The sequence below is a fragment of the Acinonyx jubatus genome, chromosome C2 (assembly GCF_027475565.1).
Source record: "Acinonyx jubatus isolate Ajub_Pintada_27869175 chromosome C2, VMU_Ajub_asm_v1.0, whole genome shotgun sequence".
NCBI classification, from domain to species: Eukaryota; Metazoa; Chordata; class Mammalia; order Carnivora; family Felidae; genus Acinonyx; species Acinonyx jubatus.
Window position 1 is genome coordinate 9,971,799 of NC_069384.1, and position 18,513 is coordinate 9,990,311.

The window sequence follows — 18,513 nt, forward strand, 5'->3', positions numbered from 1 at the left end:
GTCACTGAGTTCAAGAGCCCGTCATACAGAAGGTACAATTCCTTAAATGTATTGTGTCTCTTGGGTGATGAGAGATGAGGGCATCTGGGGCTTTCAGAGGGGCCCATCCTAAGAATGCGTAGCTTTGGATAAGCTCACAGATTTCAGAGAGGCAAGCATGCTCGGATGTAAGGCCAGCCTATGGGCCATTGCTGAGTATAGAGCTTTGAGGACGTGGTGAGGGATCTGTGTGAGGCTGGGGTCCTGATACCCACAGGTAAGCAACTTACCTGTGCTTTGGCTTTGTAAGTTTCTCTACCATCTCCTCTCCTCTCCCCAGCATGCACACACGTCTCCATTTGACTTTTTCTGCTCTTGGTCTAATGCCTTCTAGAAGTACATCAGTCTTAATATAATTTCATGAACTTTCCTGAGAAAAAATTTCTACTCTGAACATAAAGACCTTTCCCCCACTGTGGGTACATATCTATGAATTTATGATCATTGGGTTTATTTGATAGCACTTTCTCTTTTCCTCTGTTTTTTTTTTTTTTAATGCTTACTTCCTTATTTTGAGAGAGAGGAGTTGGGGAAGGGCAGAGAGAGAGGGACAGAGAATCCCAAACAGACTCTGCCCTGTCAGCGCAGGGCCGGGTTTGAACTCACTGACTGTGAGATCTTGACCTAAACTGAAATCGAGAGTCAGACACTTAGCCGACTGAGCCACCAAGGTGCCCTGATAGTACACTTTCCAAAGCTAGCCTTGCTGGGTTGCATATATTTATTATATTATGATTAGAAATGTAACTTTCATGTTGAACGGGAAAAGAAGACTCCATGCTTAACGCTGGAAAATCAGCAAATACAGAAATAAAAGACCCAAGTTTATCATGGGAGCCTGTTACTGGAGGCAGAAGGAAAATGAACATTTGCCAAAATGCAATGCTAATGGCAATTCAGGCCTGCTGAACAATTTGAACTTGAAAAGCTTGGAAGGGTACGTTTTAGGGATAAAAAGATTGTGAACTCCCGCCCCTTGCTTAGACAGAAAAAAATCTCATGATTCCTTAATGTTCGGCTTCCAGGATTTGCAGGCTATATCAAAATGATAGTTTTTTATGCATTAATGTTTACATAACCGCTATTTTTGCAGACATTTAAATTATAGAGAACAGCGATTGTTGAGGGAAAAAAGTACTATAAATAAATAGAAGCTAGAATTTCCCCCCTTCGGAGGTAAGCTTTTGGTATTCCTAGCACAGAATTTATGTGCTGTCTGTATGGGGTGTCCTTGAGGCCAGCAAAAACTGGTTTCCCCAGAAGAAAAACGTTGTAAGAAGGAGAACATACAATTGGCTAATAAAACAACTTTTGACTCTTCACAAGTGATATAATGAAGGATAGATTTTTGGTTTGGAGAGGTACATTGGTTCCCATCAGCTGTGCCTGTCATTTTCAGGAAGAAAATAAACAGGGAGAACAAGGTAGGCAGGGTGCATTTCATATGGTACATCCTTAGCTTGGGCACCATGTATATCCCATGTCTTGGAGTAGCTTGGGACTTTATATCACAAAATATAGGTTTGGAGCTATTATAGGCTGTGAATCCCAGGATGGGTGTAACCAAGATCCTGTGGTTCCCTGAGGGCAGAGGGGATGGTGCGGCCCTGAGTCTTGGCAAAGTAAACACACAGCCCTTTGCCTACATGATCCCAGGGCCTCCTCTCTTACTCCCCAAAGTGTCCCTGCTATGATAAACTTGACGCTTACCTTTAACTGAGGATAAACGCCAAGGATGGAGGGGAGGACCCAGCTTAAAGCGCCATGAGACCCCCAAGTCACCCCAAAGAAAGGCAGTGATGATATCCCTCCTTATGGGTCACTGATGCTTTCTTGGTCTCATGTAAGTAGACCTCTTTAACAGACTTAGCTATTTTTATTGATTTGTAACTTGCGTCCCCAGTGAAAACATCGAGGGGGCTGGCAAATGCGGCCCTGACAAAGCCCCTGGGCCCTGCTTCCCGCCCCTCCCCCCACCTCCGCCACCCAGCGATTTTTGCCCCCCCAAGCCAAGTCTCTCTTAGATGTCTCTATAGAAACCCTGAAGCCCTCACTGCTAAGAACTGTCCTGACAAGGGCATTACTGAGGAACAGGGGGCCCGGTCCAGGGATCACTCCACTTAGAAAGAGAAAAGAGATGGGGACACCTGGGTGGCTCAGTCAGTTGAGCGTCCAACTCTTGACTTCAGCTCGGGTCATGACCTCACGGTTCGTGGGTTTGAGCCCCGCATGGGGCTCGGCGCTGACAGCACAGAGCCTGCTTGGGATTCTCTCTCTCTCTCTCTCTCTCTGCCCCTCCCTCACTCCTGTGCGTTCTCTCTCTCTCTCTCTCTGTCTCTCTGTCTCTCAAAACAAATAAATAAACTTTAAAAACAAGGGGGGGGGAAGAGATGAAGAAGTTCAGGGGACGTAACAAAGAAGAAATGTGACAATTTTGAGGATGAGGAACTATTTGTGTACCCATGTTCACAGCGGCATTATTTACAATAGCTGAAACGTGGAGGCAGCCCAGGTATTCATGGGTAGATGAGTGGAGAAACAAAATGTGGCATATATATAATACATCTAATTTAAGCTTCAGAGGGAGCAAAGTGCTGATATGCCCTACACCATGAATGAACCTTGAAGATCCCACACCAAGTGGAAGAAGCCAGACACGAAAGGACACAGAGTCCATGATTCTACTTACATGGGGTCCCTAGCGGAGTCCGATTCGGAGACGGGAAGGAGAAAGGTGGTTGCCAGGCGCTGGGGGAGACGAGAATGGGGAGTCCGTGTTTAACGGGCCAAGAGTCTCTGGGAAGATGTTTTCATAACATCTTGGGGATGTGTGGCAGCGATGGACACAGGAGACTGGCACTGACCTTAACGCCCCTTCGTTGGACGGCTAAAACCGAGTAAGATGTAACTCTCGCGTTCCGTGTATTTTCCCCGAGTTCAAGGAAAAGCAGTACTTTGAGGATGGGACGGTGTCTGGACATGGTCGTGAGCACCAGCCAGTGTTTCTTCTCTGGGGTATGAGTTTCCTGGGGTTTGCTGTGACACATGCCTACAGACGTGGTGACGTAAAACAACAGATTTATTCGCTCGCAGTTCTGGAGGCTGGAAGTCTGAAATCAAGGTGCCTGCAAGGCTGCTTCTCTGCGGAGGCCCTGAGGGGGAATCTGTCCCTTGCCTCTGCCTGGCTGCTGGTGACTGCAGGTCATAGGGGCACCCCTCCTGCCTCGGCCTCCCTCTTCTCATGGCCTCGTGTCTCTGGGTCCCAAATCTCCCTCTGCCGTTCTCTTGCAAGGATACCTGTCATTAGATTTGTTTCATCCTAAACACAAGATGATCTTGTCTTGAGATCCTTAATTAAATCTGCAAAACCCCATTTCCCGAAGTCCTGTTCTGTGAGGTTCTGTGAGAACATATCTTATTTTGGTGGTGGGGTTTCGGGGGGGGGGTGCGCAGAGTTTGACTCAGTACATTTGGAAGAGCTGGCCTCACTCAGGATGAGGAAGCAAGGCAAACTTGCCATCAGTGAGCTGTGTCCACCCTTCCAACGGACTGTGGAAACTTCTTGACTCCTGATTGTCTCCGGCTCCCCCCCTTCCCTGCCCTCCCATTATGGGTCTACCCCAGCTGTCCTGACAGGTGTCTGAGCTCAGAACCAGCACAGATGAATTTTAAATTCATCTGTGGAGTGTCTTGTCTCCATTCTATGTGAGAGAGAAAGCAGGCTGAAGTCATCGAAGTGAAGGAAGGTTCTATTTTACCCCACGCAGCCATAGACTTTCATGCCGCGGGGCCCTCTGTAAGCAATACATTGGCCACAGGGGCGGTTACGACGGTGGAAGTAGCATGGAAGGCAGCCCAGCAGAACCTTGACACTCTCCCCAAAGTCATGCTGTATCAACACCCACCCCCTTTGCCTTCGTGTCCGCCTGTTACTCTCAGACTGTCTTTTCCTTGGCCAAACAAACTTCTTCCAGGACCCTTTGATCATTTTCTCTTTCCGTGCCAAATATAAACCTTGTTATCCGCTGTGTCTGGAACATCCTCCTACTTTCTAAACCATGTTGTTTTTCATTTCTGCATTGATTTCCAAGTCTCCCCCTTCAGGTGGGTTCAAGCGATGTGGTAACATCACGGCCCTTCTTCCTCAAGACGGCGGTTTTTAAAAACAAGTGTTTCCTTTTAAAAACACTGAAGAGCCAGGTAGTTTGCCTGTTTTTTTTTTTTTTCAACGTTTATTTATTTTTGGGACAGAGAGAGACAGAGCATGAACGGGGGAGGGGCAGAGAGAGAGGGAGACACAGAATCAGAAACAGGCTCCAGGCTCTGAGCCATCAGCCCAGAGCCTGATGCGGGGCTCGAACTCCCGGACCGCGAGATCGTGACCTGGCTGAAGTCGGACGCCCAACCGACTGCGCCACCCAGGCGCCCCAAGTGTTTCCTTTTAAAAACACTGAAGAGCCAGGTAGTTTGCCTGTTTTACTGCAAGCTGTACATGGGACCGGGTGGGCCGTGGGGGGCACATGAAACTCCATTACAAAGCCTCATGCTGCGTAACTGAAAGACATCTCCAGAAATTCCTGGGTCTTCCTTATCAGCGTGGCTTTGAGGTGAGGTCGATTTGTAGTGACGGCGTGGGGGAGTCTTGGGCAAGATCTGACCCTGGTGAACAAAGCAAGAAAGATATCATAGGTGGCTTGCCCCAGCACACGTAAATGTACAAAGTACATTAACGTGATTTTTTTTTTCTTTTTGCTTCAGGACTCTCATATTTCATTTGAATTGTTTAAAAAAAAATGCTCAGTTCACCAGACAGTTTGATTAAGTAAGCATTCTCGACTTAAATGGTGAAAATAAATATCAAGAGAATAATCGCACATGCCAAGTCTGTTCAGTGAAGCATATGTGTAGGCAGCACCGAAAACAGTGACACAGTGATTATCTGTGCATAACTTGGTCATAATATCATCACTGTCTAGACCACTAGACAATTAGCATCCAGACATACTATAGCTCAGATTGAGGAAGGTCATTAAAAAAATGAAAGAGAGAATAGGCCCATTTGGGAAAGATTCACTTCATTCTTTTCTATAAAGGTATATATGGAATTTAACCTTGGATTGAGGTATGCTTTCAGGTTCAGTTTTCTCTTACGGGTCTCTGCTTGGTCCCTATTTCTATAAAATGTAGATAATGGGAGCCATTTCTTTCGGTCATCTGTTGTAATAATTTTACATGTATTTAGGACAAAGGCACATTTCTTTGATGTGATAATTTACCCCAATTTCTACCCCTTTGCTCCTCTTATATTGTGTTAAGGGACAGATTTTAGGGCACCTGAGCGGCTCAGTCGGTTAAGCATCCAGCTTCGGCTCAGGTCATGATCTCACAGTTCGTGGGTTCGAGCCCCGCGTCGGGCTCCGTGCTGACACCTCGGAGCCTGGAGCCTGCTTCGGATTCTGTGTCTCCCTCTCTCTCCCTCCCTCTCCCCCACTCATGCTCTCTCTCCAAAATAAATAAATAAAGAATTTTAAAAAGGGACAGATTTCAGCATGTAAGGAAGTATCCACATTATAACGGAAGCCTCTATGCAGAAGATACTATAACCTCAAAAGATCTTCAACACAATCTGAACAGGGATGTGTATAAGAAAAACACAGCATCTATCTTGCAAGTCATTTATCCCCTTTTATCTACTGAGGGTTTTATGCGACGTGACTTCATAGGATGGCAGAGGCTGTTGTGTGTTCGTACGTTTTCCCGAGTCTTTCTTCTCCTGCAACCATAGCTAGACTACATTTCCCAGCCTCCTTTGCAGTTGGGTGGGGTTATGTGACGGAGTTCTGGCCAATGAAATGTGGGCAGAAGTGATGCCTGACACCTCTAGGTCTGGCCCCTAACCTCTCACTTCATTCTCCACGCTTCCTCTCTCCTCTGGTGCACTAACTAATGCGGATAAGAGGTATAGAGTCTAGGGGATGGTAGATTCTGGAAGAGGGAAGCCTGGAGTTGCGCGCCACCACTGGAAGAAGCATAGCCCCACCCGGAGGCCTTAAGTTTATCTCTGGCATGAGTGATACATATAATTCGGTTTTGGTCTGTCACTGAAAAATGTGGGTTGTCTGTTAAAGCTTATAGCCCATACCGAACGATATACATGGCTGGCACCATAGCTATTTATTTGTTGTGCTAAAATAAGGACACTATCAGATGCACCTAAGGTAGCTGAAATCTGTTTTTCATATGGGTCTAAGGACCACACGCAGCATCGTTTACACTGAGTCAGTGAGTCACTCTATGCATGGATATGTCCCATGCAAGAAACGTGTTCCTTGTGCAGCATCTATCGGTTCTCACTATCCAAACTTCATAGACCGTGTGTATCTTTCAATGCACCATTTATATTTACATGCCCAAAGGTGAATTCAACACCCAGTCTAGTAACGAGAAAAAAGATCCGACAAAGCCAGGGTGTGGGACGTCCTTTAAAGTACCTGACCAACACTTCCCCAAAAAGGTCAAGGTCATCAAAACCAGAGAGGGTCTGAGAAAATGTCGTGGCCAAGAGGAACCTAAGGAGACACGATGACCGTGCCTCTTGTGGTGTCTTGGCTGATGTACCGACAGAAAAAGGACATTAGGAAAACGCTAGAGAAGTCTGAACAAAGTAAGGACTTCGGTTCCTAAGAATGTATCAATGTTGGGTCATCAGTTGTGACAAGCTTGAGTAGTAATACAGCATGTTAACCACGGGGAAAACTGTGTATGGAGTATACAGAAACTCCCTATCATTCCAGGTTTTTTTGTAAATCTAAAACTATCTCAAAATTAAAATTTCACTCGTTCTTTTTAGGAAGTAAATACATTTCTCACAGAATGATGTGTGGAAAAACTCTCGGATTACTCTCCAAGTACAGTTGGGTGACCAAGGGTGGTGAAAAGCACACTTCAGGTCAAGGTCGGGTGTTCAGCACAAGGAGCAGTGTGTGTGTCTCCAGCATGGTCAATGCTATGAGATGCCAGACCCTGCACACGCAGCTGCTGTTGTTAACCCCTCTGGCCATTGCTTTGGTGCTCAGGAAACAAAGTTGCAAGCCTGCTGTTGTTAACCCCTCTGGCCATTGCTTTGGTGCTCAGGAAACAAAGTTGCAAGCATTTATCTTGTTGACCTGGCATTGGTGAGTAAGAGGCAAAGGGAGCTTGGAAGGGTCTGAGGTTGGAGTGAGGACATGTGGGGTTGCCTTGTGCCATGACCAGCCTCTGAAATTCATTCATTCATCGCTACCTTGGATTATGCACTCGCTTTTCATCTGTTCTGTCTCATTTCAGCATTGGAAATAGAAATTCCTTAAAGCACTGGCTGAGTTTTATTTACCTCAGCCTCTCCCCATCTCCCACAGCACACATGCACATGTCCGTGTGCATATGTGTGTGCACATATGTGCACATGGATACACGCTTCCAACACACTCAGAGCCTCGCACGCAGGAGACCCTCAGATATGCTGGGAACACGGGGAAGAAACACCACTGCCGGGTAGATGGAGCCTAAGGCAGACATCACGGGCGAAGGGCCCGGAGTTTTCTGCCGAGGACAGATTTCTTCGTTCGATGGCTGTTGGGACAGGACGTCTTGTGGAAACTCTGATAGAGAACCAAGCAAGCAGGGCGTGATGCATTTTCTCCTGACCTAAGTCTTTTCTTAAATATCCGTCAGCTCTCACACCGTTGAAAGAGTTAAGGGCTTGTTTCCCCCTTACACACCACCCCCCAATGGAAACAGAACACCAGAGATACAGAAAGCCCGCTTTCAAAGGCAGATGCCAAAATAACAAAGTTGCTTTTTAAATGCGTACTTACGAAAATGGCCATGTTCCGAGGCCGGGCGTCCACATGGTTACGCCGGTATTTATTTTTCTGTGGAACGTGCGTGTATGTTGTGGGTTGCAAGTGGAACTCTGGCCAACCCCCAGCCGGGCATAAAGGAATCGTTTATGGCCCTTCAAAATAATTAGGGATATTAGTCTTGACTTGAAATGAGCGAAAGGCGCAGAGTCCTGCCAAAGGGGAAACGGGTTCTGCTACTTTCAAAGTCGTCACAGGGAGCTTCTCCGGGGTGAACTGGTTCAGGGCAGAACAGCTTCCCGCACAACTGTCAGCCACATGCAACACACATCCCGGGCTCACATGGGCAAGCTGTCATCGGCCACCCTCCTAGTGTCCAGCAAGGGTCCTTCCCGAGGCAGCATAGACACCTTGCCACACGGGGCGGGGGGGGGGGGGGGGGTGGACGATGTGCCCAGGCTCACCGCCACCCCTCCCGAGGACGTCTGTGTGGGATCCCAAGTAGCTCCCCCCATATGAGGGATCATGGCCTCAACCCTCCACACACCCCCCCCACCCCAAGCTCCTCCCTTCTCAGCACAACGAGGACTTTGTTTATTTCGCTGGTCGTGAAATTGACGTGTTACCTGACACCTGCCTTGCTAAAAACCTTTCAAAACACGCTGATATGCGTGTGGTTTGGAAGAGAACATTTGGAGGGATGAAATAAGCTGAGTGTTTTTCTTTTCAATAAACGTACACACGTACACACCCACGCCCTTCCAATCACATATATTATAAATTTGGATAAGCCCCTTCACCTCACCGGGGCCTGGAGATTGTACTTTTTAAGTGGAAGGCTCAGCCTTGACCAGCAGCTTGCCCACCAGTGGGGTGTGAAGTCAATTTAACCGGGCTGCAAACAGCATGGAAAGATAAAGAATAGAACGGAATAAGATGAGTTGTTGTTTGGGTGGGTGGGAAGTCGAAGTGCCAGTTTTCAGAAGTGTGTGCTATGAAAAGCAGTATATACCTAGGCCTATGGCTGCTACGTGATGACATGAAATATGTTCTGAATTCTGAAACCCACTGGCAGAGTTGATGCTCGAATCTCTTTACTGTGGATCAAGCTTCTTTTCCGGTGGGCCGTTTCCTTTCCTTTGCCTCTCAATCCTCCTTGATGCTCTAGGCTCTTGGAGAATGAGCCCTGACAATTGCCTCAATGGACCCTCTTGCTCTGATCCTGGTGGGGTTCAGCGGACAGGGAGCCCAGCAGGGCGCGGAGGAAGAGTAGAGAGGTAGCATCAGGCTCCCAGCCCCGGTTCTGTGGGGTCCCCGTGGAGAAACACACCCTCCCCGTCCTCCCCTGTCTCCGGCTCATCTTGATTTGTGTGCACCTTCTGTTTCTTCTGGAATTGGAACAGATCCAGTGGAAGCGTGTTAACTTATAGTAGTCTATAGGCCATTTCCGAGATCGTTTTATATATAAATTAAAATTTATAGGGAGGAGGGAAGGGATCATTGTGTTCTACAAAGTGAGAGCTCACTTGGTGGTAGGGAGGCTACAATAATAATAATAAGAATAAGAATAAGAATAAGAATAATAGTGTAGAATGCAGTAAGGGTGGTTCCTTGGTATAACCAACACAAATGTATTCTAGGGATTTGCTAGAATCCTGTTTTGTTGACAATGCATTCCCAGATAACTGCTGGACAGTTCAGAAGAAGGATCATAGAAAACACTGTCTAAATGAGCACATTTCAGGTTAGCACATTTGACTGTATATAACTTATTGGTCTGTTTGATTTTTAACGTACATGAGCCTCAGATTAAATTTCGCTGGGAAGGTTTTATTTGCCTGACCCGATTCTAGAGTTTGGGATACATCACGAAACACAACAAAGACTGCTGCTGTCGTGGGGCTTACATTCCTGTAGAAGGAGACAGGAATGAAACAACGCTCATTAAATAAATGCTTTATGTTAAAGGGGCTGAATGCTATGAAAACAAGCCGGTTGAGGTAAGAAGGGTGACGATGGTTGGGGGTTGGGGATACGTTGCAGGACTAGAAAGGCCGGGTTAAGACTCACTGAGGAAATCTGAGCAAAATCCGAAGGGGGAAGAGGTAATTGGCCAAGAAGATGTCTGAGAGAAGAACACTACAGTAGAGGGAACACCCCTACCTCAGGGAGGTTGGCCAGAGGGCTGAGGATTAAGATGGGGCTGCTGACCGTGGTTGGTGCTGATGGGTGAAGGGGGTGAACAGCAGGAGATGGGTGAGGGACCCTCTAAGAACTTGGGCTGTACTTCTTTCCTGAAATGGGGAACCATCGAAGGGTCTGGGTGGGAAGGGTGACGGCGGTGATAAGTGCTCTTGCTGACATGTTGGGAAGAGGCCATGGGGGCAAAGTTGGAAACTGTGAAGTCTGTTAGGAGGCTAATTAATGCGGTCATCGGGGAAAGACACAGTTGGCTCAGAATATGGAAATTCTAGAAGGTGGTGAGAGGTGGTTGGATTCTGGATATCTTCTGCAGGGAGAGCCAAGAGGACTACAGCGAGTTGAAGAAAATAGTCCAGGATAATCCAAGATTTTGGGCCTGATTAAACTGAAAACATATGCCACTCATTAAGCTCGGATCACAGAAGAGTGTGGCTCTGTGAATCAGCTCCACCGTTCTTCTCAAAGGGTGGGACACATCTCATTACACGTACTTGTTTCCGAAGGAATTTACAGTTCACTCTGATTGGTTGGACACCTCAGAGCACAGTTGATAACCCTGACGTTTGGTCTTTCTGTGTTGATTATTTCGTGGACTTTTGGGGAGGCTTTTGTTCACATGAGTCAAATGCAACCAGGTGACTTTGGAAGGATTTTGAAGGAGCCAGATTTGCAAGCGCGATGCCCGATTTCCCACGAAGCGTGTTTGGGTCAGTAGCATCCTATTGAAATGGCATTTGGGAGCTTCCTTCCACGCACACGTAGCTGTTACCCCATGTGCAGGCGATTAGCCTCTGACGGATAGATGTTTGTTCCAACCGGTGCTAAAAAAAAAGGCACATTCAGTGAATTATTTTTTAAGACTTGAATGCTTTATAAGCTCTGGTTGGGCAGTCACTTCAGAAAAAGGAAGGAATTTGCAAAGGCTGCTGCGTATTGTTATTAATCCCAGAAAGAATTACTTTCATAGAGTCCAGGTAACCAACCAAAAGCACAGAATCTGTAGCCAGAGGGATTATATACATCACAGAACTCAACCACCAGCATGAAACGATGAGGGAAATCAAGCACATCATGTTTAATTTTTTTTTTTTTAACATTTATTCATCATTTTTTTTTTTTTTTGAGAGACACAGAGAGCGGGGAGTGGGAGAGAATCCGAAGCAGGCTCCAGGCTCTGAGCTGTCCGCACAGAGCCCGAGGCGGGGCTAGAAGTCATGAACCGTGAGAACATGACCTGAGCCGAAGTTGGCTGCTTACCGGACTGAGTCCCCAGGCGCCCCAGGCACATCGTGTATAAGCGGCTGAGCCAAGACCACCCTGCTGGTTAGTAGAAGAGACACTGAGACGAGAACCTGGGTGAACGGGCCCCTGGTTGTTGCTCTTGGCACTATCGAGCCATCTCCCTTCTCTCCAACCTATTGCAATCTGGATACAATGGGCTTCTCTTCCAGGGGGAGCAGAATGCCCAGAAAGCATGAAGATAGTTTTCCTGGGCCAGTGAGATCCAGCCAAAGAGCCCAGGTCAATTTTGCAAGGACTCTCCTCTGGGTTTCTGCCTCATTTCTCTCCCAAAGTTACGGTTGACTCACTTGCGAGCTCTGCCGGCCCTGCTTTGTGGAGAATCCCAGCAAACCAGCGCCCCCCCAGGCCCAACCTGCTCCTGGGCCCTCTCTCCTGATTCCCTGCTCCCGTCTGTCCCTCCCCTCCACGTGGTGACAGTGTCACCAAAGAGTTTGTCTGAGATCACTCCTAAAGAACCAGTCATTTCTTTTGGTGAAAGAAACGGTGGACCAGGAGTTAGGAGAACACAGCTCTGGGGAGGAGGAATAATTCGCCTCGCCCTGTGGGCTTGTCTTACAGAACTGCTGTTAGCAGCAAACTAATAATTAAGGTGCATGTAGGCTCTTTGTAAACAATGAAACACTAAGCAGCCCTGGGATGAGATTATGAAAAAGCTATACTGCCTTTCCCTGATGGATAATTCCACAGAAGTGCCAGAATTTTTTTTTTTTTTCATTTTTTTCCTCATTCAGGCAACATTCAATAAATATTTTGCAGATATTTATGGTCAGCAGAATCTAAGACGACCCCGGAGATTTCTACCTGCTGATGTATAGTCAAGCACTGATCTAGGAGAGCTGAGAAGGGGTTTTGCAGATACAAGTAAGGTCCCAAATCAGTTGGCTTTAAGAAAGGGAGGCTACTTATTCTTGGTGGGCCTTACCTAATCAGGTGAACCTTGAAGGCAGTCTAGTCTCTTCTTGGTGAGAGAGATCCAAGAGGGAGAGGGATTCAATGTGGGGGAGATTTCTCATCACTGGCTTTGAAAATGGAAGGGCTCACATCATAGGAATGTGAATGGCCTGTAGGTGCACCTGTAGGTGCTGAGTGTGGCCCCTAGCTAACAGCCAGAGAGGAAATGTGGACCTCAGTCCTACAACTTGAAAGGAATGAATTCTGCCCCCAAACTGAATATGTGTGGAAGCAGGAATTTCCCCTAGAGTCTCCCTCTGAGAACACAGCCAGCCAACACCTTAATTTCAGTCTTAGGAACCAAAGCAGAGAACCCAGGCATAGACCAATCTACAGAACTGCAAGCTAATAATTGAGTTATTGTTTCAAGCTGCAGAGTTTGGAGAAATTTGTTACAGAACAATAGAACACTAGTACAATGTTCCTAAAGGCAAGAGCTATGGCATCTAGAGCCATATCTTCCTAGAGTCAACACAGTGGCTTCTAGGTACTCAAGTAACACGCTTGTCTTGAATGAGACAAGGGGAAGGCGTCGCATGGTTTTCCAAAAGCAGGGATGGATATAGACTTCTCTGGCAGCACATTGGAGAGGAGGCTCTGGTGACACGGCCAGCGTTTCCAAGAATCACCTTCGGTCACAGACTGCAAAACCCGCTGGAGGACTTGGGGGACCAGGTCCTTGATCTTGGACTCTCTGAACTGCCCTGGTCAGCTGGTGTCAGTGATTTCAAATCTGGAGAGTTTCCTTCCAGTCTATACTTTGTTGCTAATGACTCTTCAGTTCTATGGGGTTCAGCAGTGAAGGGATTGAGAGTGTGTGTGTTTTCTGTGAGCAAACACATTTTCTTCTCTTTCTTCTTAGGCTATTGGAGTGTGCTGTTCAACGTTTAGACAGAAAAAGAAACTATAACATGGGCTCTTATCATACCGCTGCCCTGTTTTTATACAACTTTATAGATACATATATATTTTTTTTCCTCTCTTTTTAGGAGATACAGTACATGAAAATATCAGAATGGACTCTCTCTAATTTCCTCTCATCATTATAATCCTCTTGAGTTTTGTTTCCTTGCTGTTCCTCACCTGCTCTATTTGCTTTATTGATTGATTAAAATGCTCCTTGAATGGTTTTCAACATAAGAGGAAGAGGAACCAGCTAAAGAATTACAGAGCCATCAAGTTCTTCTGAAAAATAAACAAGTGAGCGCAGCACATTCAGAAGCTTTTCAGGCTGTCATATTGAAATTGGCCAAGTGGGGGAGGATTAAAAAAAAAGAAAGAAATTGCCCAAGTGATACCTGCACCATTTGTGCTGCCCTTCCAGTCAGAATGAATCCCTACCTTTTTCTCAGGCACGCCTGTTGTAACATAACCTCCCTGTTCCTCAGTTTCTCCACCTATAAAAAAAGAGGCAGCAATCATGACTACGTCACAGTGGAATCAGGATTACACATAATTATCGTGAAGGAGATCAGAAGATACCAACGAACTTTTTGCCACTTTGGCCGAAGGACTATTTGGAGCTAAAGGCAATTGAGAATCGAGTGATACAGAAAGAACTCTGCCCTGCCTTTATCTGCCTAAAAGCAGGACATAAATTTCCCTTTGAGAAAGGTGCCCCCCACCTCTTCTAGGAAGAGAAAGCAAACCCTTATCATTGAACACAAGGAGTCAACACTAAGATGAGTTTGCATAAACAGACCTTATGAAAATAGCCCTTATCTTCCATTGGTTCCCCCGTATATTTCCTAGCCACTTCCCCACTATTTATCATCCCTTCAAACCCAAGCCCTCTTTCTTTTGTTGAAAGGGTATGTAAGCCCCCAAGGCTAACCATTTATTGAAGTTTCATTCCTTTATTTGGTGAACTCCCATACACATAAGTATTAGTAAAAAATTGGGTGCTTTTTTTCTTGTTCATCCATCTTTTGTCAGTTTAATTCACATACCCCTAGGCACTGAACAGAAGAGGGTAGAGGAAAAGATTTTTCTTCCCAACAATTAATTAAAAAAATATATTAGCCCTGTGTCTGGCATAGGATTAAATAAAAATTAGCTATCACCATCATCAATTTTCTACTTCTCTATTCCTTCCAAATTTTCAAACAACTGCCATTTCACATTCTACCTTCTCCACACAGCCTCCTCTGCCTCGAAGGTTCTCCCACCTCTAATTCTAAAGGCATTGATTTGCCTCTCCTCACATTGATAACATAATGATTTGCATAAACACTGTTTAGTCATATCTTTCTTACTGAACTAGAAACCTCTTGAAGTCCAGAAGCCTATTTAAAATGCCTGTGTATCTCCTCCTATATTTAACTCAGGCTCTGGCACATAAATATGGTAGCAGGTGGGGACTCTCTCCATTACCTTTCTCTGTTCTTGTGCCTTCTCTTCTTTGGAGCTGTAACCAGCTTCCTCATCTGAGAGGAATCGTTGAATGGCCGACGTCACTGCTCACCTTTTAGAACTGAGAGTGTTGCTAACTTTAGTTCCTGTTTTTAATGGTATGTTTCAGTGTGGGGACCAAATCATGTCCCTAGCAGTACTGGTCTTTCAGAATTTGGGCCCACACTCACTTATCAAATACTTATTCTCTCTCTCTCTCTCTCTCTCTCTCTCTCTCTCTCCCTCTTTATATACATATACATATATATACAGACATACATAGTTTCCAACTCCTTTTTTGAAGTTTAGAACCATCTGCTAGAATTCTTCTAAATCATGACAGCCCTGCCTTCGTTTATGCTATTTTGATAAATCCTAATCTCTATTAACATTTCATGCCTGTGTTGAATTACATTTCCCAAGGAGCTCACTCTCATCACTTAAGTCCATCCGTCCATCCCGCGTTCTCTTGAATTTTTCAAATCTCATTGTTTTTCTATATTATCTACACTGCACATACCGTCTAATTTCATATTTGATGAAATCAGGAATATGGTATGTTTCTATTTTTATATATATCTTAAGTCTTGAATGTTGAACAAAGTTGGTTTTTTTATTTTTTATTTTTTAGTTTATTTATTTATTTCTTTCTTTATTTATTTAGAGAGCACATGTGTGCATGAGTAGGGAGAGGCAGAGAGAGAGAGGGAGAGAGAGAATCCCAAGTAGGCTTCGCACTGTCAGCACAGAGCTGAGGTGGGGCTCAATCTCGCCAACTGTGAGATCATGACCTGAGCTGAAACCAAGAGTCAGACGCTTAATCCACTGAGCCTCCCAGGTGCCCCTGGAACAAAGTTTTTAATACTCTAAAGGACAAAGATGGGTTTTGCTCTGGTACTTTTGCTGGTTTGTTTGTTAGTCTTTTGTTTTTGTTTTTGTCTTTGTGTTTTTGGCTCCTCGGCAAAAATACTCACTAGGTCTTATATGAAGTCAGAATTCATAAATATTTTGTCTATTTGAGTCTAATTCAAATACGTTGCCCTTGCTGATGTGACCAGATGCTGACTCTAAGGAAAAGCAGGGAAGGGATGAGGAAAGAAAATGCCTTTTAATATTTGGGAGGACCAAATATTTGGGATGAAATAATGTCCTACTCCCTGGAATATGTAAATGTCCCTGACAAGGAAGAAGAGACTTTATAGACTTGATTAAGGTAATGATTTTGACAGAGATTATCCTGGTTTATCTGGGTGGGCCCTACATCCAATCACAAGGGTCCTTAGAAGAGAGAGGCAGAAGGAGATCAGACACACAGGAAAGGAGAAGATGTGAGACAGTGGCAGAGGTTGGAGCCACGTGGCCGCAGCCAAGGAAGCCAGCAGCCACGGAAGCTGGAAGAGAGGCAAGGAAGGGTCTCTTCTAGAGACTCTGGAAGGAACTCAGCTCTGCTGATACCTTCATTTTAGCCCTTCATTTAACCACCTTATTGGACTTCTGGGCTCTAGAACAGCGAGAGAATAAATTTCTGTTGTCTTAAGCCACAACTGTTTGTAGTAATTTGTTACAGCAGCCGTAGGAAAATCACATAATGTAGAAACTTGAATATATTCCCATCGTGTGTGTTTATAATTTGAATAAAAAGGGCATTATACCATGCATATCCTTTTTGTGACATGCATTTAAATATCCCAAATAAGTTCTGGTAGAGAATTTAAATGGCTACATGGAATTTATTGCACAGATGATGCAATTTCTTCTCCCGTGTCTGACTGTTGCAGATTTTAAAAAGCATTGCCAATTCTTTGTCACTACAAGTTATATTAAATAACGATCATTTTAATGAAAGCTTTGGACACATGTATGAATTGCTTTAGGATAAAAATCCAAAAAGGAGAACTAGTTTAAATACATGTACAGTTTAGAATGCTTTGGATAGTCATCCCGTATGTCCAGGCATCATCTTTGTTTTCATATCTAAATGTCAATAACTCAAGGTTCCCGCCTATGTGCTAGTTTTCAAACTCCCACTCCTATTCCCAATAACGTCAAGCATTTTCTGTGCTTCCCTGTGAACCACGTTCCCTGCTCTTCTCTCCGTCTGGCTACCATGTGGCTGTAAGCGCCCCTAGGACACCGTGTTGAGAGGCTCACTCCTCTTCCATTGTGTGCAGCCCTTGTGAGTTGGCAGTCCTCATTTCTATCTTCTTGCTTCCAGAAGCTTCCAAAGCTACCATGTGGAGAGCACCCGATCCATGCTAGGTTCCACGCTGGAATCCATTTGGGCTAGGGAAGATGGTCGCCTCCCAAGAGCCTTCCACATGTGGGCATGGAGACCACCCCCAGTCCCGCCCTCACGCACAGACTGTCTCCCAGCTCGTCAACTTTTCTCTAGCACGTGGGGCCCAAAGCCAAATGTGAACCAGACCAGGCCTGGAGGTGGCAGGGAGGTGGGATGGAAGCCAGCTGGCGAGGTCGCCTCTTGTCCTCCACACCTGTGATTGTTGACTCGTGGGAATAAGCGTCTGTTGCTGTCGGGCTTTCAGATTTGTCAAAAGGAGCCTGAAATCTCTAGCTCTATACGCATTAGCTAGGTTCTTAAGTGTTGAGAAATTATCCAACGTATTTTAATACTGGAGATCAAAACCACACACGTCGGCAGCTGAATCCAGCTCAGTGGTCCAGAGTAGAAGTGCTACATCAGCTAAGGACCCAAGCCCCGCTTGCCCTGGGGTTCCTCCCACACCCCCTACCCCTTTCATCTCCCTAAAAACCTAGTTTTCGGCTCCTTGGAACTCAGTCTTTGAGCATCTGTATATCACCAGAGCCTTCTCTTGACATCATTTTATATTACTTTGGTGGGCCTTCTTCCCTTCCCCCACCCCGCCCCCAGTCAGGAACCATCTGCCTGGAAACCCACATTCAAGGCGGTGTTACATGTTAAATACATAAAAGTTTAAAACTTCGAAAACGCCGAGATTTGCTCTTTCTGACTTGGACGTTCTAAGACTCCAGGGGCATTGGCACCAACTTGCGCGCAGAGGGTGAGTTCTGTGGGTTCTCTGCTGCTCTTTCTGCTAAACTCTCCGTAGGGAGCAAGCAGACGCCTCCCTGTTACCCTCTCTGGCCTTTCCCTACTTCACACATGAGGGCATATGCTCTGGGATGAGGCCCCCGGCCCCGTCCTTTCACCAGCTCATCCTCCTTCCCGCCATCGCTCCTCTCCGCGCGCGCACGGTGCCCCCTGTGGTTTTGCTCACTTTGAGCCTTGAAGAGGCACCCTTGGCATGTATGTAGTTTGTGAAGACTCTCAGCTCCCTAAAATCTTCACATTTCCTATGTACATTTTTTTCTTTTTTACTTCTGCCTTAGGAAAGAACACTGAGGTTTCTTGACAGAAGTTTCTTTTACAAGGTTGCTCCTGGGAGGCAATGCCTGTGATAGAACAGAAAACTTCCAGATGCACTTCTTCTTAGCTAGTATCCTAAAGTATTTGATTGTCAGAATCTGCAAATTCCTGAATTGCTCAATTCCTGTCATTGTCGGGGATATAATCTCATAATTGCGTTCTTTAAACACACACGCAAAATGTGTAGAGGAAACCTCTCAAAAGCATCAAAGGAATTTGTCTCTATTCCAACTTAAATGATCTTGAAAATCCACTTTAGTGAGGTGTCCTTGACTCCTCCTTTCCTCTGTTCTCTACACACAGTTGGACTTCATGTCTTTAGTGTTAACTTTTTTTTTTAATGTTTATTTATTTTGAGAAAGAGAGAGGAGGGAGAGAGAG